We start from the raw sequence: 17,377 nt of genomic DNA on the forward strand, positions 1-17,377 counted from the left end.
GACAGCAGCAGTTCAGGAACTTTGAAATTGACCAGCTCACATTCAAGAGGCAAGGTGTTAGCAACATATGGTTTTTCTGCAGAGAACAGTTCAAGTTAAGACTTAGTATTACATAAATGAGGAAATATAATTTCTTTTGTTTCGTTTAATTCATTTTGGCACTGAAACAGGCTGCTTCAGTCTAAACTGTGATCTGTGGTACTAGGATTTAGTCCAGATTATAGGGCGAAATGTGGTGGAGTTAGGCTTATCAAATGAGTTTTGGGCATTTTGAATCCATTTCATTGTAAATGTGAATGCTTAGCACAAAACTGCTGATACTTCTGTGATAATTTGAACAACAAGGCCACAGGAATTGAAGTGGAAGGCTGTGCTCAGAAGGTTTTTAGACTTCTGGGGCTGAAGGGGGAGGTTCAATGACTATATTTTGTGAGTTTATAGACGTTCGCCCCACAGCAAAGCTGCTGTGTGTGTGAAATGGGAGTGTCCGGTGACTGTTACTGGTTGGGAAAAGGAAAATGTTATGCCTCAGCACTGCCATTTGCCTGAAGAGTTTTTCATTAAATGTGTAAGGAGGCTGCTGGTTAGTGCTTGGCGTGGGATGTTACATCAGAGCTGCTTCTGAATGTCTCTTCCTGAATTCAAGCAGTTGACTCAGACATTCAAATGGGAGGGGGGGGCGGGATGCGCAAGCAAAGCAGGGCGTTTTCAGTCAAAGTGCAATCGCACACAGTTTGGAGTGAAAGTTACCATATTGCCAGAGAAGGGGATGTCTTGTTTGCACACTTGGAGGTGATTTTAAATAGTGGGTGCCGCACCTTTTGTACGTTAACAATTAGTTACTGACTAAACTTTGTACTTTGTGGGAGTGCTAGCTCACCAGGAGAGTACAGACCACTAGAAATACCTGGCTGCTGAGAGTCACCGTATCCAGCCCACAGCTACTCTTGATGATGGCGATTGGCTCGTGCAGCTGACACAAAGGTCAGAAACTCTGGCTGCCTAGGTTTCTCTTGCACAGATACAGGCCCAACAGGTGAATTCACATGTCCATATTGTTTGAGAACATGTTAAAAAATATTTTTAGACAGTGTTTCAGCAGGGTGAAAGCTTGGACAAAAATGAGGGTATATATAGCTTTAAATTCAGTCATTGATTATACTGCACTATCTCTGAATCCATACCAACACAAAAACTGATGTCTTCATGTTTACTGGCTCTTGTTTGCTTTTATATTATAAAAAAAGACCTTGGCCAGAGCATCCAGTTCTATTCCATCCCCATTTTATAACCATCACACTTCCTCTGCAAAATCCTCTGTGGGTGGTTCGTGCAGCTAAAGACTTTGGAATTCAAAATATGCTTGCCTGATCTTTCATTATATAACTCTTCTAAGAAATGTCACTACATCAGAGAGCAGAACTGCTGAAGGTAACCAGCTATTTAACATAAAATACCTATTTATATAATTAACTCGTGTCTATTCAGGGCTAGGGCAGGTTCCCCCTGCACTAGCCCTGAACTCACCTCTTTCTCCAGTTCCTCTCCGATCTCTCCTCATGACCTCTCTGCACTCATCTTGTCCATGAGGCCCACTTCCTGCTCCCTCGAACCTATTCCCACTAAACTGCTGACCACCCAACTTCCTTTTCTGGTCTCCATGTTAGCAGACATTGTTAGCAGTTCTCTTTCCTCAGGTACTGTCACCCTCTCCCTCAAATCTGCCGTCATCACCCCTCTCAAAAAACCAACTCTTGACCCCTCCGTCCTTGTAAACTACCACCCCATCTCCAACCTCCCTTTCCTCTCAAGTCCTTGAACGTCTTGTCGCCTCCCAAATCTGTGCCCATCTTTCCCACAATTCCATCTTTGAATCCCTCCAATCAGGATTCCGCCCTTGCCACAGTACCGAAACGGCTCTCATCACAGTGACAAGTGACATCCTTTGTGACCGTGACAAAGGTAAACTATCCCTCCTCGTCCTTCTTGAATTGTCTGCAACCTTTGACACGGTTGACCACTCCATCCTTCTCCAACGCCTCTCCACCGTAGTCCAGCTGGGTGGGACTGCACTCGCCTGGTTCCATTCTTCTCTATCTAATCGTAGCCAGAGAATCACCTGCAATGGCTTCTCTTCCCGCTCCCGCATCATTACCTCTGGTGTCCCCCCAAGGATCGATCCTTGGCCCCTCCTATTTCTCATCTACATGTTGCCCCTTGGTGACATCATCCGAAAACACAGCGTCAGTTTCCACATGTACACTGCAACTCTATCTCACTACCTCTTCTCTCGACCTCCCCACGGTCTCTAAATTGTCAGACTGCTTGTCCGACATCCAGTTCTGGATGAGCAGAAATTTTTTCCAATTAAATATTGGGAAGACCGAAGCCATTGTTTTCAATCCCCGCCACAAACTCTGTTTCCCTAGTCACTGATTGCATCTGTCTGAGGCTGAACCACACTGTTCGCAACCTTGGTGTCATATTTGACCCTGAAATGAGCTTCCGATCACATATCCACGGCATAACTAAGACTGCCTATTTCCACCTCCGTAACATTGCCCACCTCCGTAACGTTGCCCGACTCCGCCTCTGCTCATCCGCTGCTGAAAACCTCATCCATGCCTTTGTTACCTCTAGACTTGATTATTCCAACGCACTCCTGGCTGGCCTCCCATGTTCTACCCTACGTAAACTTGAGGTCATCCAATAGTCCCGTTCACCCATCACCCCATGTGCTCACTGACCTACATTGTCTCCCGGTTAAGCAACGCCTTGATTTCAAAATGCTCATCCTTTGTTTTCAAATGCCTCCATGGCTCGCCCCTCCCTATCTCTGTAATCTCCTCCAGGTCCCCCGCCCCCCCCGAGTTATCTGCGTTCCTCTAATTCTGCCCTGATTATAATCACTCAACCATTGGTGGCCGTGCCTTCTGTTGCGTAGGCCCTAAGCTCTGGAATTCCCTGCCGAAACCTCTCCGCCTCTCTTTCCTCCTTGAAGACACTCCTTAAAACCTACCTCTTTGACCAAGCTTTTGGTCACCTGCCCTAATTTCTCCTTATGTGGCTCAATATCAAATTTTTTGTCTTCTAATACTCCTGTGAAGCGCCTTGGGACGTTTTACTACGTTAAAGGCGCTATATAAATACAAGTTGTTGTCTAATCCTACCCATCGTGATCCACCTTAAAGTGTGGCCACAGATGCATCAAATCTCAGAAATGTTCAACTTCAGCATTATAGTAATCCATTGGGCAAAAAATTAGAGACTGGTTGAAATAAGTTCATTTCCAGTTGGCAAAAACATGAATAAATTGAAAGCAATTAGTCAGTAAGCACCAATAAGGAACAAACAAATAGCAGAAAGCTGAATAAGCAAATCATTTAATTTTTTTTTTCAAAGCTACCATACATGAACTGCCAAGTAACAGGAACAGTCAATCAAATCTCTCATCATTGTGAACTCGTCTTGAGATGACAGCTTGATTTCTTAAAATTCTATGAATGGAATGTTAAAAAAAAAAGTACGTAATTATACGCATATAAGTAATATTTATAACAAATCAAACAGTACAGAATAAAATATTTATTCTCACTCGGGAATGCTTGTACATTGTTGGAGATCTGTTTAATTTTTCAGTAGTTGTAAGCCTACCGCTGTGTCAGCAGCCTTGGTTTCAGTTTGGAATACTTGCCTGGTGATTCAGTTATCGAGTTGGACTTTGTTGCCTTTTCTCTCTGCTTGGATCCTCCTGATTGGTTTCAGCTCTTGTCGATCACTGGAAGCCCCTCCACTCTTTTTACTTTACTTTGGCTTCACTCCCTCTGCTGAAGTTTCCACAACCTGCCCTCTCTGCTTCCTTCAGCAGCCGTGCCCAACCCTCTCCTTCCCTGAGCCCTTCCCTATTTCCCTCCTTCCGATAGGTGTGTTTGGCTCCCTCACTGTGCTGTCGAGCACCACATTGATAGTACAGTCAGCAGGTATAGCGTGGGAGTTGAATAAAACAAGTCGCAGCCTTCCTGATCTTTTGCCTCACTCAGTGCTTCCTGTCCTGCCCAAAGTGTTTTCCAGGCTGTCTGCTGCACTGCCTGCCTGGTCTGCTTTTTAAAAAATTTGTTCCTGGGATGTGGGCGTTGCTGGCAAGGCCAGCATTTATTGCCCATCCCTAATTGCCCTTGAAAGGGTGGTGGTGAGCCGCCACCTTGAACCGCTGCAGTCTGTGTGGTGAAGGTACTCCCACCGTGCTGTTGGGTAGGGAGTTCCAGGATTTTGACCCAGTGACGATGAAAGATCGGTGATATATTTCCAAATCGGGATGGTGTGTAACTTGGAGGGGGACTTGCAGGTGATGGTGTTCCCATGCGCCTGCTGCCCTTGTTCTTCTAGGTGGTAGATGCCGCGGGTTTGGGAGGTGCCACCGAAGAAGCCTTGGCGAGTTGCTGCAGTGCATCTTGTAGATGGTGCACACTGCAGCCACGTACACCGGTGGTGGAGGGAGTGAATGTTTAAAGTGGTGGATGGGGTTCCAATCAAGTGGGCTGCTTTGTCCTGGTTGGTGTCGAGCTTCTTGAGTGTTGTTGGAGCTGCACTCATCCAGGCAAGTGGAGAGTATTCCATCACACTCCTGACTTGTGCCTTGTAGATGGTGGAAAGGCTTTGGGGAGTCAGGAGGTGAGACCCTCGCCACGGAATACCTAGCCTCTGACCTGCTCTTGTTGCCACAGTATTTATGTGGCTGGTCCAGTTAAGTTTCTGGTCAATGGTGACCCCCAGGATGTTGATGATAGGGGATTCGGCGATGGTAATGCCGTTGAATGTCAAGGGGCGGTGGTTAGACTCTCGCTTGTTTGAGATAGGGAGATAGTTGTTGTCTGGCACTTCCACACATCAGCCCAAGCCTGAATGTCATCCAGGTCTTGCTGCATTCGGGCATGGACTGCTTCATTATCTGAAGAGTTGCGAATGGAACTGAACACTGTGCCGTCATCAGCGAACAGCCCCACTTCTGACATGATGGAGGGCAGGTCATTGATGAAGCAGCTGAAGATGGTTGGGCCTCGGAAACTGCCCTGAGGAACTCCTGCAGCGATGTCCTGGTGAAGAGATGATTGACCTCCAACAACTACAACCATTCTGCAACAATTTTTAGTCCTCCGTGTTTCCCAGCAAGCCCTGGGTGCTTCCTGGTGTACTTGCCTCCCAGCCCACTTATGCTAGTGCTCTGCAGCCTGTCCGCCTCCTCCACAACCCAAGTGCCCTGACTGGTCTTGCTTGCCCCCCTGCCCATTGCGTGCTCCCATAGGCTCTTGCTTGCCTGTCCTCCCATCCAAAGTGCTAATCAGCACTTACCCTGAGACCTGTTTGGCCTGCACTGTTTCACCACACCCCACCCAAAATCCTTCCCAGTCTATACTTGTTTTTTATGTGCTTGGGTTATTTTCAGCTCCCACACTATACTTGTCGAACACAACGTCACACATATAGGAGCAAAATACATTGTTTCCTGTGCTGCTGAACCCAGGTGCACCACGACCGGCTTGCTCCCCAACATTCTCCAAGTACAGAAGAGAGTAAGAAATGAAGGAGCAAAGAGCCAGAAATGATGGGGGCGAATTGTAACCCCACAAAAAATGGGTTGGTTGGGGTCGGGTGGGAGGTTAAAGTGTTAAAAATCTGACTCCTGACCACAACCCGCCCACCTCTGGTTTTAATGGGGGCGGGCAGCCAACCCACTCTCAAAGGGGGGAAAAAAGAAAAACTTGCATTTATATAGCACCTTTCATGACCACCAGATGTCCCAAAGCACTTTACAGCCAATGAAGTACTTTTTGAAGTGTAGTCACTGTCGGAGGCGGATTGCCTATTTAAATATTGTAATTGTGGCGTATGTAACCTGTTCCACCTTAAGAGAACTACCTTAAGAGATGTACTACTTTCTCTTGGCTGCTGTATACTGTAATACCGGTGGTGACCACACCGGTATATAAACATTGTGTAGGGATTTGCTGGGCAGTTCAGCCCTGACCTCCGAATAGTAAAGACCTGTTAAAGTTATTCTTGTGGTCTGTGTCCAGTGATTTATAATAAGCATAACTGGGACACACAGACTTAACAGTGGCGACGAGTCCGATCTTACCCTGCGGCAGTTTTACATCCAAGGCAGCTTCGTCCTCAGAACGGGCGTCGAGAAGAGGCATCCGCCCTCATCATCCTGCTGAGCACCATCGCACGGGAGGCATCGAGAACCCGGGTTAAAAAGAAAAATTCTGACCACGAAGCCCTCCATCAGCGACAGGCAGTGATCATCCCTTCTACCACGGTGGTGGGTAAGCCGATCAGCGACACGAGCAGAAAGTCGGCCGCGTTGACTGTGGAGTGGGGGAGGGAAAACGGAGGAAAAAGGGCGGAGAACTCGACCACGGCCGGTGAAAAGGGCCGGGCTGCAATCGAGGTCGAGAGGCGCAGCGACTGGGGCAGCTTAAGGCACGAGAGCCGCGGAGAACTCAAACGCAGCCGGTGTAAAGGACCGGGCTGCATGCGGAGCTGAGAGGCGCAACAGCAGGGGAAGCATGAATGCCCACGGGAACCGCGGGGGAGTAAAAGCAGCGTCGGGGAATTGAGAACTGCTGGGGAGGCGAGAACGGCAGCAGCATGGCAATCACCATTGCAGCCAGCGGGGGAAGAAGGCAAACGCGGGAATCCGCCATTGTAGTCGGCAGGGGAAGAAGACGAGCGCGGGAAAGACCGCCAAGCGCGGGAAGCCGCCATTTTAGTAGGCGGGGGAAGAAGACAAGCGCGGGAAGCTGCCATTTTGAGAAAAAGAAAAATTTAAAAACTTGCAAGGATGCCTAAACATGAGAACATTAATACCTTTGATAGCGATATCGAAGATTGGACCACGTATGTAGAACGCATGGAAGTTTATTGTAAAGCAAATAAGGTACCAGATGATGAGAAAGCACTAACCTTATTAAGCTCAATGGGTGCGAAGACATACGGGCTATTGAAGCACCTTCTATCACCAGATAAACCGGCGGATCAGACTTTCGCGAATATTGTTACTGTCCTGAAAAATCATTTAAACCCCACGCCGCTGATGATAGCGGAACGATTTAAATTTTACAGAAGAACACAGCTGAAAGACGAAAGCAACGCTGAATTTTTAATTGAACTGCGTAAGCTATCAAAGTACTGTCAGTTTGGAACAGGACTAGCAGATGCGCTGAGAGATAAATTTGTGTGTGGATTGTTAAAAGAAGGAACACAAAAGCGACTGCTTGAGGAGAATGATCTTACGCTTAATAAAGCTGTCACTATTGCAGCATCGCACGAAGCTGCAGCGAGAGGCACTGCGGAAATGCAGCTACGGTCACCGGAACTCAGCACCAATCAAATGGTCTTGGGTACAGTAAAATGTTATCGTTGTGGAAAGACCATGCACGATCAGAACCAGTGCTGGTTCAAAAGTCAGGAATGCAGAAAATGTGGCAGGCTTGGTCACATAGCTAAAGTATGCCGGTCAGGAAAGAAGACCAGCAACAAAAAGTCACCGCAGGAAAAGTACAGAAAGGTACACAAGGTGACAGAGAACAGTTCGAACGAACAGAAGTCAAATTCAGACTCCAGCAGTAATGAACTGGGTAGTCTAAGAGTACACAATGTTGGTAATGAAGCAGACCTCCAAACAATCTGGGTCACACTTCAGATAGCAGGAGTCCAAGTGAAGATGGAATTGGACACTGGATCGGCATTGACGGTCATGAATAAGCAAGATTACAAAAGGTTATTCCCCTACGGGATACGGAGATTGTATTGAAAACATACACGGGGCAAAGAGTATACCCCATCGGGAAGATAGAGGTAAAGGTGGTCCACAAGGGCAAAGAAAGCCGAGGAATGGACTTATATGTGCTACCTGAGGGAGGTCCACCACTACTGGGACGGGAGTGGATTAGGAAAATAAATATGGACTGGCATTTCTTAAAAGCACTAACGGTAGATTCCGGTAAAAAAGATGTCAAACCTAAACGATTGTCCAGAATATTGGACGATGCTAAAGAGGTGTTCCAACAGGGACTGGGAACACTGAGAGGAATTACGGCAAACATCAAGGTTGAAGAACATGCAAACCCGAAATTTTTCAAAGCCAGACCGGTACCTTATGCGATGCGACCTGCTGTGGAAGCTGAGCTGGAAGGGCTAGAACGTTCAGGAGTACTGTCTAAGGTAGACTGGAGTGAGTGGGCCACGCCCATTGTTCCCGTCATGAAGCGTTCATCGAGCAACAAGCCGGGGGAACCGGGGAAGGTTTGCATCTGTGGAGATTTCAAGATCACTGTTAATCCAGTGCTTCACACGGTGCAGTATCCGCTTCCGCGGATTGAGGATATCTTCGCTTCGTTGTCTGGCGGGAAACACTTCACCAAGATAGACCTGGCGCAGGCGTACTTACAGATGGAAGTTGAGGAAGAGTCACGCCAGTATCTCACGATCAACACGCATAGAGGCTTGTACCGGTATAATAGACTGGTTTTTGGAGTGGCATCGGCTCCAGCAATTTGGCAGAGGGCCATGGAGCAGGTATTACAGGGAATTCCAGGTACACAATGTTACCTGGACGATATTCTGATTACAGGAGATGATGACGAGGAACACCTTGCAAATTTGGAACTGGTGCTCACCAGATTGAAAGAATATGGACTTCGAGTTAATCGCCAGAAATGTGAGTTCTTTCAGAAGCGGATCTCGTACTGTGGTCATGTCATTGACCAGGAGGGGCTTCATAAGTCTCCTGACAAGATCGAAGCTGTTGTGAAGGCTCCCGCTCCGGATAATGTATCCCAGTTGAGGTCGTTCCTAGGGTTGATTAACTATTACCATAAGTTTCTGCCACATTTATCCACGGTGCTGCACCCGCTGAACGCTCTTTTGCAGAAGGGAGTACCATGGAAGTGGAGCGAGGACTGTAAGAGGGCCTTTTGCAAAAGCAAGGCATTGATCACCTCAGAGGAAGTGTTGGCTCACTTCAACCCAACGCTGCCTATTCGTTTGGCTTGTGATGCTTCTCCATATGGTATTGGGGCAGTACTCTCATACAAGTTGCCAAATGGCCTGGAGAGGCCAGTTGCATTCGCATCCAGATCATTGACCTCCGCTGAGCGCAACTATGCTCAGATAGATAGGGAGGCTCTCAGCCTTGTGTGGGGAGTAAAGAAGTTTAATCATTACCTGCAGGGCCAAATGTTTACGCTTCTGACAGACCACCAGCCGTTGGTATCCATTTTTAACCCTAAGAAGGGTGTTTTGGTGATGACAGCACAGAGACTCCAGAGATGGTCCCTTTTCCTAGGGGCACATCAATATCAGATCGAATTCAAAGGTACAAATCAGCATGGTAATGCTGATGGGCTGTCGCGCCTGCCACTACCTACAGAGGAGGAGGCACCGACGGTTGACCCTGTTGAGTTATTTCACTCGACCATCATCGAATGTTTACCAGTCACCAATGCAAGTATTGAAAGAGAAACCAGGAACGACCCGACACTGTCCCGGGTCTACGAAGTGACAGTGAAGGGATGGCCAGCACATGGTGATCCACTGTTACCGGCATTCTCAGCAAGACGAGAACAGCTGTCCGTCTGTCAAGGAACATTGATGTATGGAACAAGGGTGATTATTCCTCCTAAGTTAAGAGAGAGAGTTCTAAAGGAACTGCATGAAGGTCATCTGGGGAGAGTCAAGATGAAAAGCCTTGCTAGGGCTTACGTGTGGTGGCCGGGTATCGACCAACAGAGAGAGGATCTGACGAAAAGCTGCTCGGGGTGCCAAAAAGTGCAAAATGCACCTCCGATTGCACCGCTGCATCCATGGGAATGGCCTTCAACCCCATGGCAACGTGTACATATTGACTTTGTTGGTCCATTCATGGACTCCATGTTTTTAATTGCGGTGGACGCACATTCTAAATGGCCAGAAGTGATTAAGATGACTACCACTACCTTGGAAAAGACGATTGCAGTGCTAAGAACGATATTTGCAAGAAATGGATTGCCAGAACAAATATGTTCAGACAACGGACCGCAGTTCGTGTCAGAAGAATTCCAGAAATTCATGAAGAAGAATGGGGTGAAACATTATACCTCTGCCCCATATCATCCGGCTACAAACGGGTTGACCGAGAGATTTGTACAAACGTTCAAAAAAGCAATAAAGGCCATGAGCGAAGATCAGATTCCACTACAACACAAGGTGGACAAATTCCTACTGGCATATCGAAACGCCACTCGTGCAGTGACAAACCAAAGTCCTGCCATGATGTTCTATAACAGGAGGTTGCGGTCCAGGTTGGACTTGTTAAAACCAAATGTGCGGCGGGAAGTTGAAAACAAACAGTTCCAGCATATAAATAACAAGACCACTCGGAGTTTCGAAATAGGACAACCAGTGTTAGCCCGGGACTATAAAAACGAGAAATGGCAATCTGGAACAATTCGGGCCAGACAAGGACCCCTGATGTACACAGTAGATATTGGTGAAAATGTAATACGGCGTCATGCTGACCAACTGGTAGAATCGAGAACAAGGGTCGAACCCAGGGTTACGGCAGAGACAACCGTGGAAGAAGTTAGTGAACCTGAAGCACCTACCTCAGAAGTGAATGTACCTGAGGATGATGTCCAATCCATAAGAGATCAACTAGATGAGTCACCCCAGCAACGAGAATCAAAGACCCCTGAAAGGCGTTATCCAACTCGAATCAGGAGGCCTCCTCAGAGACTGAATCTTTGAACTGTTTTGCATGAAGTTGTGTGTATATATCTATATGTTATTATGTTATGTTAAATGGGGATATAACTGTTAAGATAAAAAGGGAGGATTGTGGTGTATGTAACCTGTTCCACCTTAAGAGAACTACCTTAAGAGATGCACTACTTTCTCTTGGCTGCTGTATACTGTAATACCGGTGGTGACCACACCGGTATATAAACATTGTGTAGGGATTTGCTGGGCAGTTCAGCCCTGACCTCCGAATAGTAAAGACCTGTTAAAGTTATTCTTGTGGTCTGTGTCCAGTGATTTATAATAAGCATAACTGGGACACACAGACTTAACAGTAATGAGGCTGGCGTTTGGGTTTAGCAGGCCTCGGGGAACACAATAGCTAAAGTAAAGTGAGGACTGCAAGATCCAGGAGGCAAGTGCCTTTACGCTTGCCTCCTGGACCCAGCATCCCTGCCTCACCACGAGGCCTCCGATCGCCTTCCCGGACTCTTTCTCTCCCCCCCCCCCCCCCCCCCCGATGTTCTCTCCCTCTCCCCTGATGCTCAAGTCCGGCCCTGGCCCCCACCCGATCCCTCCTCTCCATCTGGCTGGCTGCGGGTGGGAAACACAGGTTTGAAATGCAAATTAGGCCCTGCCGTTAAATTCGGCAGGGCCTGCGAGGAAACCCATTCTCCCGGGTTTCCTGACCACTTCCTAGCCCCCTTGCTCCCAACCCACCTCTCGATTTAACACTCCGGCTGATGTGATAGAGGGAGAAAGATATGTGGAAGTGAAGGAGGAGGAAAGAGAAACTAACGGGATGGAGACTGTTTTGCAGATATATCAGTACCGGTATCCATAGCGTACATGTTTTTTGGTGAGGCTTATTCCCAAATGAGTTTTTGAGAACAACAAATTAGATCGTTTTTGGTGACCAACATGTACTGTCAAAGGTAAACATGTTGCACGTATTGGTTTTGAGTGAAGATGAGCTTAAAAATATATTAAAAACAAAAGGCAAGAATTTACTAGTGTTTTGTGGTGAGTTTGGAGGGGGGGGGGGTGTTTTGTGCCGGTATTTCTTTGAGGGACCCGTTTCTGCCCTGTAATGAGTGCATTGGCGTTTCCGTTCATGTCTGGGGCCTTCTGAGTGTGTGTTTGCTGGAAGCTCATTTTAACGTGCAAGTGACTGGCCAACAGCTGTGACTAGCTTAGAACAAATGAAAACAAGTATACCTGTTGCCAGCATCAGCTGATTACGGGCTGAAGTGCTTTACTTTGGAACCTCCAATCTGGAGCTACTTTGAAAAGTTATTGGTTGAGTTACAGGTTATTGGTTGAATGTTTCCTGCCCCACAAGAGGGGAGAACACAATGGATCAAGTCTACACGAGCATTGTAGCCGCTTATAAGGCCATTCCCTGCCCCCACCTTGGGAAGTCTGACCACCTCTCCCTGTTTCTAGCCCCGGCATACAAACCGCTCATCAAAAGAGTGAGAACATCAGTGAGATCAGTGAAAGTATGGCCAGAGGGGGCAGTCTCGGAGCTTCAGGATTGCTTCGAACGCACTGATTGGGGCATGTTTGCCCATAATGACATTGAGGAATACGCATCCACAGTGCTATTCTACATTAACAGTTGCGTCGAGGTCGTCACGACCCATAAAAATATCAGGACATACCCCAACCAGAAACCCTGGATGAACGGAGAGGTCCGCTCGCTGTTGAAAGCACGTGACACAGCATTTAAATCTGGCGATGCGGCGGCTTACAGTGCAGCGAGGACCAACCTAAAAAAAGGGTATCAGGACTGCCAAAAGGAAACAGACACTGCGGATAGAGGACCATTTCCACAACAACTCGGACCCCCGGCGCATGTGGCAAGGCATCCAGTCGATCACTGACTACAAGAGCAAAAACACCAGCCCCCCGGCTAGCGATGCTTCCCTTCCGGAGGAGCTTAACAACTTCTACGCTCGCTTCGACTGGGACAACAAGGAGCCGGCTACCAAAGCCTTGCCACCCCCGGAAGACCAGGTGCTCACTCTGTCGACCTCCGATGTGAGGGGTGTTCTACGCGGAGTGAGCACACGAAAGGCTGCTGGACCGGATACCATCCCTGGACGGGTACTCAAGGAATGTGCTGATCAGCTGGCTGATGTCTTCACTGCCATCTTCAATCTGTCATTTGCCCAGGCAGTAGTCCCTACATGCTTCAAGACCGCTACCATTATCCCTGTGCCAAAACAAACGGCTGTGACGTGCCTGAACGACTATCGACCTGTCGCACTCACACCCATCATAATGAAGTGTTTCGAGAGACTGGTCCTGGCTCACATCAAAGCCAGTGTTCCCACCTCTCTTGACCAACACCAGTTTGCCTATCGTGCAAACAGATCAACGGAGGATGCAATCACAACTGCTCTACACTCTGCACTGAATCACTTAGATGGTAAAGAGACCTACATCAGAATGCTGTTCATAGACTACAGCTCAGCATTCAACACTATCGTCCCCAACAAGCTGGCCACCAAACTCCACACTCTAGGCCTGAACACTTCCCTCTGCAACTGGACCCTGGACTTCCTAACAAACAGACCCCAGTCTGTCAAATTAGGTAACCACACCTCCCCACCCCCCCCCCCAACCCTGAACACGGGGGCCCCACAAGGATGTGTGCTGAGCCCCCTCCTCTACTCCCTCTTCACCCACGACTGTGTGGCTGTTCATGGTTCCAACACCATCATCAAGTTTGCGGATGATACCACGGTAGTAGGCCAGATCACCAACAACAATGAGTCAGCCTACAGGGAAGAGGTCCAGCATTTCGTGAAGTGGTGCGCCGATAACAACCTGGCCCTTAACATCAAGAAAACCAAAGAAATCATTGTAGACTTCAGGAAATCTAAAGGCGGAAGTCACACCCCCATCCACATCAATGGGGCTGTGGTGGAAAGGGTGGACAGCTTTAAGTTCCTCGGAGTCCACATCACGGAAGACCTCTCCTGATCCCTCAATACCTCCTCTCTGGTGAAGAAGGCCCAGCAGCTCCTATATTTCCTAAGGAGGCTGAAGGGATGTAACCTGTCACCCCTGATCCTCTCTAACTTTTACCGCTGCACAATAGAGAGCATCCTGACGAACTGTATCACAGTATGGTATGGCAGCTGTAGCTACTATGACCGGAAAGCCCTGCAGCGGGTAGTCAAAACTGGCCAACGCATTACCGGCACCCGGCTACCGACCATAGAGCACATATACCAGAAACGCTGTTTACGGAGGTCACGGTCCATCATCAAAGACCCTACCCACCCCAGCCACAGTCTGTTCGCCCTCCTGCCATCTGGGAGACGCTACAGATGCATTCGCACCCGTACGACCAGATTTAGGAACAGCTTCTTTCCCAGGGCTGTCATCCTACTGAACTCCACAAATAAACTCTAAAGCCTGTACATCTGCCAATGCACTTTATTATGGTTATGTTTATGTTACTGTATTACAAGCCAAATGTATGTTGAATGTTTAAATGTCTTAATCTAAATGTACACTCTCGGGAGCCGCAAGCCTACATTTCGTTGTACTGCACTTGTGCACTAACAATGACAATAAAGTTGATTATGATTATGATTACAGGAATGTCTCTTTTTTTTAATGAATTGCACCAGGGCAGAGTTGACCTTGCTTCTGAGGACCTGCGAGACCACTGGAGTATTCCTCCACCCCTGTGTTATCTCCCTCCCCCCTGATGCTCAAGTCCAGCCCCTGGCCCCCACCCGATCCCTCCCTCCTCTCCATCATCCACAATGATCGGTTCTGACTAACTGTATGGGATTCCACTTGTTCCCTATTTTAATGAAGGAGGAAGACCAGTACAGGATGGAGGAAAGGAGGCAGCATTAAAGGATGATGCGCCCTACAAGATATTGCCCCTTTTCCTCAAAGAATTTATAGGCCATGCAGGTCTCCTGAAGATCTAGTGAGGAGCTGTGTTGGACAAGAGTGTGCTTCAACAAAGAGGCTATAGGAGAGCTGTGTGAGCTACCACAAGAAGACATGCAGCCAAGATCATCTGCCTGGGCAGCCTTGCCTGTGGTTATGAAAGTGACGCTGGCTCAATTCAACGAGGGACTTGTGTAATATGACCCAGGGTGTTATTCAGATGTGCATTCATCAGGTAACTGACACCATTGTTTTTAGAGCACTGGGGAATTCATCCAGCTTGGTGTAGCAGTAGCTTGAAAGCACCATACAGTTTTATCATGTTGCTGGGTTTCCCCAAAGTGTTGAGTGCAATAGAAGGTGTGTAGGATGCATTGGCCGCTCCTACAGTTAACTCCCTCAACTTTCTCAGTGGAAAGGAATGTCCAGATTGTGTGTGATCAGACGCAAAGAATTCTCTTTTGAGTAATGTTTGGTGGAAGCTGTCCTGATGCCTTTGTCAGGAATACTCCCCACCCTGAGCTCTGCAAGGAAGATAAGCCATGACTGGATGCCTTGTAAGTAACAAAACATATCCCTTGCTACCATGGATAACGACCCCTTCGCGCTCACAGCGGACTGTTACGACAAGGTGCAGGTCTCTGCTAGAGTCAAGAGAACTTTAAAGAGCTGCTTTCACTGCCTTGACAGATCAAAAGGGGCTCTGCAGTTTAAAAATTATATTAACAATTTAGACTTTGGAATCAAAAACCCAATTTCTAAATTTGCGGATGACACCAAATTGGGGGCGATAGTCGATACTGAGGAGGACTGCAACAAATTACAAGAAACCATTCATAAACTCGCACAATGGGCATATAATTGGCAAATGAATTTCAACACAAGTGTGGTGTATTACATTTGGGTAAAAAAATTAAGGAAGTCACATTACTTGGAAAATAAGAATCTAAATGGGGTAGAAGAACAAAGAGTACAAATACACAAATCACTAAAAGTAACGACGCAGGTTAATAAGGCCATAATAGTGTTTCCACTTGTGGGGAAGAGCAAAACTAAAGGTCATTAATATAAGATAGTGACCAAGAAATCAAATATTGTGCCGCAAAGTCTCTCATGAGCCATCTATTACAGCTAGCTACCTATCAATTGACTCTTGCAGAAGGTTCACTACTTACCTGCTGCTGAAATGTTCAGTCATTTCTGCCTATTTAAAGGCTTCACCTGAAATTTCTAAACCCACCCCCAGCGTTGTACTCCTTCCTGTGTTGCACAGGAGTTCTGATCACTCACCATCAGGTGGGTGTGTAAATGAGCTGACCCTATACCACATGTTACACCTGAAGAAAAAACTTACCTAGCACTTTGTAAATGTTTTTTTCTTTCTTGTTTCACGGCTGTTCCCTACTGTCCGTCATTTGGACCGTAGGAAACCCCGGAACACTAATGTAATCATAATGTCTCCTACATTAAACAGTGACTACACTTCAAAAAGTAGTTCATTGGCTGTAAAGCGCTTTGGGGCAACCTGAGGTCCTGAAAGGCCTGATATAAATTCATTTTTCTCCATTTAATACTTTGTTAACCATTCGGTGATGGGGCTTGTGCTCAACTTGACTTTATTAAGCCCCCCCCCCCCACCCCACCCTATCCCCATAATATGGAGGATTAATATCTTAAAGGGATTCCTACATGATTGCTATAGGCACTTTAGACAACACCCATGGTGAATGTAGATAAAGCTCCTCAGAGTGGCTTTGGTGTGGTATGTATTTGTTAACTTGGGCCCAGATACTTCCGAGCATCACTTGGGTGGAGCAGAGGAGGAAGACTTGCTTTGGGAGGTATGCCTATGTTATCGTTTTGGAAAGTGAAATTGAACGAGGCCTGGGACCAGATTATCCCTGCCCTCTGTGCTGTGGTGTGGCATGCGATACTGGAGATGCAATAAAAAAGGAAGAGAAGAGAATGTTAAATAGTAATTATTTTGTGTTACTGACTGAAATGAGCTCAGGACCTTGGAGGATTTAGCGGAGCTGAATGCACAGAGATGTGTTGCAGCCTGTACTGTAAAGCATTGTTTCAGGTTACTGCAGTCTGAGTGTGCCGGACCCACCCAGAATACTCCCAATCAGACAGGTTTGTCAGAATGCCGCACTGAAATGGAAAACCACAAAATCGGTCTTCCCATTTAACTCCTCCAAACCACATTGTTCATCTTTGTGGCAATCTGCTCCTCACTTTGGAGATCAAATGCTAGTTTCTGCCGCAGCTTTCTCAACATTGTGTGGCATGCCATGAGGTGGAGACAGTACATAACTGATATAGATCAAATTGTTGTGAAGTAATATAAACAGAGAATGCTGGAAATACTCAGCAGGTCAGGCAGCCTCTGTGGAGAGCGAAACGGAGCTAACGTTTCAGGTCGGTGACTCGTCATGTTTTAAAGTGATGTGGGCAGAAAAACTGTGCTTATAATTGACTTGGACCAAGTCCGATACCTCTGTCTGTCTGGTTTCCACTTTTGATCATTGTTGGGAACAAGGATGGGTTGTGGTGAGTTTGAAGGTGGTGAAATTGGAAACCCGTAGGTGGCTTGAACAAGGTATACCACCCACCTAAGACACAATTGATCTTATTTTAAGTGGAATTGTCATGGCTTTTTTAGAACTGAACTGTA

General features: G+C 47.2%; 1 protein-coding gene across 1 annotated transcript in view; it reads left to right on the forward strand.

Annotated features, from left to right (window-relative positions):
* LOC147104275 (clustered mitochondria protein homolog) overlaps positions 1-17,377 on the forward strand; it is an 83,275-nt gene that overhangs the window by 3,870 nt on the left and 62,028 nt on the right. The gene's annotated exons all lie outside the window — the stretch shown is intronic.

This window comes from Somniosus microcephalus, chromosome 19 (assembly GCF_052327205.1).
Source record: "Somniosus microcephalus isolate GS21.2 chromosome 19, FLI_Smic_1.0, whole genome shotgun sequence".
In the NCBI taxonomy this organism is placed as follows: domain Eukaryota; kingdom Metazoa; phylum Chordata; class Chondrichthyes; order Squaliformes; family Somniosidae; genus Somniosus; species Somniosus microcephalus.